Genomic DNA, 7,288 nt, shown 5'->3' with positions numbered 1-7,288 from the left:
CAGTGCCGCACTCCCAAGATCACGACCGCTGGCGTTGGGGAGAAAGGCTGTGCCCTTCGACACAGCACATAGCTGGTAGTGGGACTGAATTTTGGGGTCTTACATTATTCTCTTGGGAACCTGGTAAAGAAAGATTCATCATTCTCGTCACATATTGGATCATTCTCGTCACATATTGGCAATCATTCAGCCTCATCGAGTACCAAACCATTCCTGTTTATATATATCATAACTCTCCACACGATGGTTACCAGAGCTGGAAAGGTACGTGTTCAAGAAATGTGGCCGGCCGGTGTGGCCGTGCGGTTCTAGGCGCTTCAGTCTGGAACCGCGTGACCGCTACGGTCGCAGGTTCGAATCCTGCCTCGGGCATGGATGTGTGTGATGTCCTTACGTTAGTTAGGTTTAAGTGGTTCTAAGTTCTAGGGGACTGAGGACCACCGATGTTAAGTCCCATAGTGCTCAGAGCCATTTGAACCAAGAAATGTGGCCTATTGTCACCTTTCCAATAGGTCGTCTACCCGTACGCAGGTATGGGTTTCTCGCTGCCAGAAACAGAAGCCCCCGAATTCCATGCAGTGTCCCATTTCACTTTGCTTTTACATCTTCCGAATCTTCCTCTTTTTTTATTACTTTTTTCTTCTTGGTACGATGTGAGAGGCAAACCACGTATTGGTACACGAGATTTCAACTCCACTAACTCATTTGTCTGTTCTACAGAGAATCCATGTCATCGCCTCCAGTCATCGTACTATGGCTATAGCGAATGCCAATACCATATGCTAATGATTCGATCTTTCTCTAATCCGCAACATTCTGGTTAGCCTTACATGCATGTCCTCTGAACGTACTGTCGTGTGATCTCCACGTGAAAATTTCCGGTAACTTTAGGAACCCCAATAGCATTCACGTGCTCACACTATTCTTCAGCTGTAGGAATGACTTTTTTCTGCGATTAACATAAACTCGCATAAGGATAAAATTATAGTTATCGTATTGCTCAGGCGTGGAAGTACTGGAGTGTTAGCTGTATAGCATTCAGTGAAAGCGTTCCAAGTGTGAAATTTTTATTTCAGTCAGTTTATTTGGTTTATCTTTGAGATTAATTATAAAAGTCTAGATCGCAAGGCAGGTTTACTGGAAGGTGACCGGTTTCAATCACCCCAAGATCATCTTCAGAACTATGGCATTTATCTATGAAACAATCGGTTTTAGGTTTATTTGTTTTCTTCTCACGCCAATTTCACCTGACTTTCGCCCGTTCAGAATAACCGATTTCTGAAATAAACGATTTTCGGTTTTTTATTCGTATTATTTCCTTAATAAACGTATAACTAGAACAAAGATTCATAATTTTTTACACTCTCATACATAAAATCAAAATATTACATTAAACAGGCAAATAAAAGAAAATTTTGCCCGCCCACCATTCGTCAATTGCGGGTGGATGCTACAAAAAAAAAAATCACCAGTATTCTGTTACTAATTTTTTGAAACGCTATTAAAAAATCATGTAAATGTGGGATCATACCACCGTCTGAGCGTTACGAACAGTCAGTGCTAAACGGTGAAAACTAAGGTTGAGGAACTCTGTCTTTTTCAAGGGCTGCAAGCAGATTAAGGCTTATTGTGTCACACAGGCACCAGATCTCCTGCTTTCTGTCTTTATTATATGCTATGAATGAATTGTTATCAAGTTATTAATTCATTACGGTTACCATAATTTCCCCCGTATTATTTAATAGAAATAGAAATGGCAGACAAATCTTTAATCTTTTATAGCAAGTAAAACATTGTACTTCATTGCTACGTTCACTTCATAAAATTATTTCGACAATAAAGTTGGCACCATTCTGCAATATAATGAATGTTCGGTGACCAGAGCGAGAAACTACTGCATACTGTATAGACTAGATGGTGAGATGTCTTGCACACTGCATTCACACAGGTACCTAATCACAAAACAGGGACATTATTGTCTCAACAATGCTGTACCTGGTCTTATCCCAATGTTTGTTGCTCGTGTTTCTCCGCAGTGTTGTTAAACTACCACTGATAACTTTTCACGTTTTTTATAATAATGTAATATTTCAAACCAATGCACACATTACGAATAAAAGTTACTCATTCTTTAAAAAAAAATTAACTTAACAACGCAAAATTTATATTTCGGATTTTTACTTATTTATTAATAAAGAATTAAAAAATCTATTAGAACCTATACGAAACAAATACCGAAAAGTACCGATTGTTCAGAACTAAAATTAGTTCTAACTGCTCTGTTTTTCCATCCTTATTTTGAGGAAGATCATGTGATATTCGAAACGTGTCACTTTTAACATATGTGCCCTGCGATCTAGTCTGTTATAATTAATTTCAAGGATTATGTTGTGATCATTGATTTCTCCAGTAATGTTTTCAGAAATAATTATTAGCTGGAAGGAAAATGAAAACTAATAACGTCGTTAGTGCAGCAGAATATACGCTATATGATGAAATATATATATACAAATATGGGGAGTGTTCACCCTTCGCCATAACGACGACTTGAAATCTCGCTGACGTTCCAATAAGGTGTTTGAATGTTTTTGGAAGAACGGCAGCCCATTTTTCGTCAAGAGCCGAAACCAGAGATGGAATGACGTTGGAGGCCGGGCCCTGAGGCCACGTCGACGTTCTGACCCATTCCAAAGGTGTTCCGTTGGGTTCAGGTTGGCAGCCAGGCGGGGCAGTCTATTTCTCAAATATTATTGTCTACAAACCGTTGCCTCACGGATGCTGCTATATGACAGGGTACGTTTTCATGATGATACAAACAATAATCGTCTCGGAACTGTTCCTCTACGGTACGCAGTACTCAAGGCTGTAAGACGTGTTCATACACTTCCTCATTTCGTGTTTTCTTAAGCTCAATAAGCGGAAGGCATCCCAATCACGAAAACCTCTACCTCCATACTTCGCTGCTGGCATTGCACATGAAGGCACTTTATGTTCTCCAGGATTCGCCAATCCTGAACCCTTCCATCGGATTACAACAGCGTGCAGCGTGATTCATCGCTCGAAATCATCCACTGTCCGATTTCGTTGCTCGTTTTTGACCTTTCGTGGCTCCTAGTGAACAATTCCGCGTCACATGAGGGCGTCCGTGTACTTTAGATAGTGACGTTTTTCAAAACGGTACAAATAATGGAAGTCCCAAGTAATTTGGTCTATCCACGACTACTTGCGTATGATATGTGTGCAACATTCATTAGTTTCAGTGCGTCGCTCCTTAAGCTCTGGTTTGGTGTACTCGACCGAAAAGGTGACGAGGTTTTCTCATGCTCCTTTTTCTTCATCGGTTTCTTAGTCGTTTGTGTTCAGTACTTCACCACCCAATTAAAATATTTGTCATCATACCATAACTGCATAGAAAATGTGCACTTACGGTTAACGTTAAATCTTTCTCCCGTATACCCATATGAGTAGCTACCCTGTGCCCCAACACTACCTTGCATTCAAAATGAGATTTGCGTCTTCCCTCTTATCATCTGGCCAACTTTTGCATATCCCAACAGTCTTCCTGTTGTTGGTCGTCGATCGAATATCTGTCTCATTGTGAATGCCGTTATAGCTTTCTTCAACACTAACTCTTCTCGTTTTTCTTCTTTTCTTCAGATTTTCTTCTAATTTTACTCCATTCATTCTCCCCCCCCCCTCTCCGTGACAAATTGATTTCTACTCCAGATTCCTTCTGCATGACCGAACATTTATTTATTTTATTTATTTCATTAACAGTACAGGGTAACCCACCGCCTTGAAATGTAAGGTCGGTCGGATGCTTCTGAATCTAACAGAAAAGACTTCTCATTGTTACAATCTTATTAGTTTACAGTTGTTAATGCTTTTATTAAAACAATAATATAAAGAACATAACATAGGGAACCGTACCAAATAGGACTACCAAGGAATACTGAAATATAGAGTGAAGCGCAGCATGAATGGTCACAGGTTTGTTTGAACCGTCACAGAGGTACTGAAGGAACTGAACTGGAAGACTCTAGAAGATAGACGCGAACTATCATGAGTCTATTAACAAAGTTTCAAGAACTGGTTTCAGAGGACGACTCTAGTAATATACCACAACCCCCTACGTATCGCTCACATAGGGATCGCGAATATAAGATTATTCTAATCACCGCATACACAGCTGCATTTGGACAACCATTTTTCCCTGCCACCATACGGGAATTGTACAGGAAGGAACCCTAGTAACTGGTAGAATGGGACGTACTATCTGCCAGGGATCTCACGGTGGTCTGCAGAGTAGAGATGCAGATTTAGATGCAGATGTCAATAATTTGATATACTCAACTAAAAAGGTATGTGTGAAGTTTAGGGATATATCAGTGTTAATGGTCTGAAAGCTATAAAAATAGATGTTATTTTGTTCTGTACAGGCGTTTTCAAAAGCCCCTCCACGTGTAGCTGTTTACAAAAAGGGCCTACTTGAATTACCGTTACACCCTGAGCCCATCCTTACTACACAGGGGTCCTGGTTGGAAACTGCAATATTTTGCTCTGACAGTTTTAGATGCCATTAAATTCGTATGAAGTAAAACTGACACGTAGTTAATTGTAACAAAATTAATACTTCAATACTTATTTTTCAAGTAAACACTTCTTTCATTTTAGGTGGTGAACAGTTTCTCGGCAGATGACGCCGTATGTATCAGAGATACACAAGGAGCATTTAAATGCAAAAATGTTTAGCAGGATTTAATTAACATTAAGAGAAACTTCTCTAAATTTTTCTTTACAATGACAAAATCAGAAGCCACGTGTCTGCCACTTAATGTCAGTTGTTGAATTCCAGAGATGCCTCAGTCATGTCCAAGGGAAAGTGGGAGTAGATGTAAAGAACAAATTGGGCTATGTCGTAAGAAAGAACAAAAAGTAAGGATTCTTTTATTCAGTGAAGAAGGCATTTTGTGGTGGAAGCGTGAATAAAGAACTTCGCAGGATACTGTCACAAATAAGTTCGTTCAAATTATCGCCTATAACATCTTGTGTTATGGAGAGGTCATTGACTACCTACAAAAATATTTTAACTGGTGAGCTCGGCAACCTCACAGAAACTAATTTAGATGTGCTGTTAGTTGTTAACTGTGCAAAGAGGGGAGTGAAAAAAATTAATTTAGAACAAAAATGATAGCGCAAATTTTTATGCATTCTTCACTTGAGCAGGCATGAATTGTAGTTTGATAGTGCATGAATGCATATATTTTATAGTGTATGGAATTCTTGTCTTGATTTATCGCTAATCTCATTTATTGTACTTTCTGTTACTTTCGCCTTTATTCGTTATACTCACGATCCACATTCTGTACTCATTAGACTGTTCATTCCACTCAGCAGATTCTGTAATTCATCTTAAATTTTAAAACTAACTTCCTGGCAGATTAAAACTGTGTGTCGGACCAAGACTCGACTTCGGGTTTTTTGTCTTTCGTGGGCAAGTGCTCTACTAACCAAGCTACTCAAGCACGACTCACGCCCCGTCCTCACAATTTTACTTCCGCCAGAACATCGTCTCCTACCTTTCAAACTTCACAGAAGTTCTCCTGCGAAACCTGCAGGACTAGCACTACTGGAAGAAAGGATATTGCGGAGACATAGCTGGGGGATGTTTCCAGAATGAAATTTTCACTCTACAGCGGAGTGTACGCTGATTTGAAACTTCCTGGCAGATTAAAACTGTGTGCCGGACCAAGACTCGAACTCGGGACCTTTTTTTTTCTCGGGGAAGTGCTCTACTGGCGGAAGTAGAATTGTGAGGACGGGGCGTGAGTGGTACTTGGGTAGCCCAGTTAACAGAGCACTTGCAGTTTGGAAGGTAGGAGACGTGATACTGGCAGAAGTAAAGCTGTGAGGACGGGGTGTGTGTCGTGCTTGGGTAGCTCAGATGGTAGAGCACTTGCCCGCGAAAGACAAAGGTCCCGATTTCGAGTCTCGGTCCGGCACACAGTTTTCATCTGCCAGGAAGTTTCAAATCGGCGCACATTCCACTGCAGAGTGATAATTTCAGTCTGGTTTCTTCAGTTTTGATGAAGGTAGCAGTGTCATCAACGAATCTGATTACTGACATCCTTTCACCCACAACTTTGCGTCCATTACGAAGTGCATCAGAACAGCCTCCCTCGTGCTCTTAACTTACTTAAACACAAACTTATACACATCTGATACACCCTCATTTTCTTTTCCCTTCTTCTGCACAGTATCGTTACATTAAGCGACCGATAACATCGCCTGACATTTCTTCGCCCTGCCACTGGAGACGGGGTTTCGGAGAGGCGGCGACGTACTCTACTTTGTAACGAGGCGTCACGCGAGGCCACTAATTCGCTGCGTCGCCCGCGGGCACTTCGCGCCAGGTCAGGCCGTAATGAGCGATAAAGCGATAACCGGCCGGCCACTCGCGCCTAACAGGATTTTCACGGTCGCCGACACGAGTTAATCGGGAATTTTATAACGCCGATCGTTACACAGGTTATTCGGTGCGAGGTGCTGTCGGATGGCGGGTCAATGCTGCCTGACCTCGCTTCGGTGCACCTTGACGGCTCTCTACTGTCGCTTGGTGTTGTATATCCTCGGCAACAGTAAACAGAGGAGATGTACTGTTTATCACAGAGAAGATGTGCAGTTGCTCCTTTTCCTCTTTGTACACCCTTCACTGCTAGGTTTTCTATGGCGATTTACAGCTGTTCAGTCTGGTTTCCAAACTTTCAAGTATACTTGCCAACCTTTAAACCGAATTAATCATCTGTACGATTGGGACCAATAACTCTGATATAGTTATAATTTTTTTAATTTAAATTGATAGCATTCTGAAATGTGTCTTGCTAGTGGGCTACATTCCGTTAACGGAACAGTCAATACCCCTACTAATTAAGAAAAGAATTTGTAGGTGTATAGATCGATAAAGATATTGTTGGCCACATAAAAATAATGACTTCAGTTCTGACGCACCCTGTATATCGTGTTCGGAAATTCGTTAAACCCGCCTTAAATAAACACTGTAGACACCTCGAAACCATCTACCAGAGCACTAGAAAAGAGTAAATAGCTTGACTGATATTTATAATTATTGTTCTTCCCACAGAAAAACATATAGTGTAAAGCTAGCTGTTAAACGCGCTAAAAACCAATTGTAATTATCTATGTTGAATGTTTTATTTAAGACTGTTAGGGTACATGACAATGCATGGCCATTATCCAGGATCGGTCATTACAGTTCGTACACAGCACT

The sequence above is a fragment of the Schistocerca piceifrons genome, chromosome 1 (assembly GCF_021461385.2).
Source record: "Schistocerca piceifrons isolate TAMUIC-IGC-003096 chromosome 1, iqSchPice1.1, whole genome shotgun sequence".
In the NCBI taxonomy this organism is placed as follows: Eukaryota; Metazoa; Arthropoda; class Insecta; order Orthoptera; family Acrididae; genus Schistocerca; species Schistocerca piceifrons.
This window is presented reverse-complemented; position numbering follows the sequence as displayed.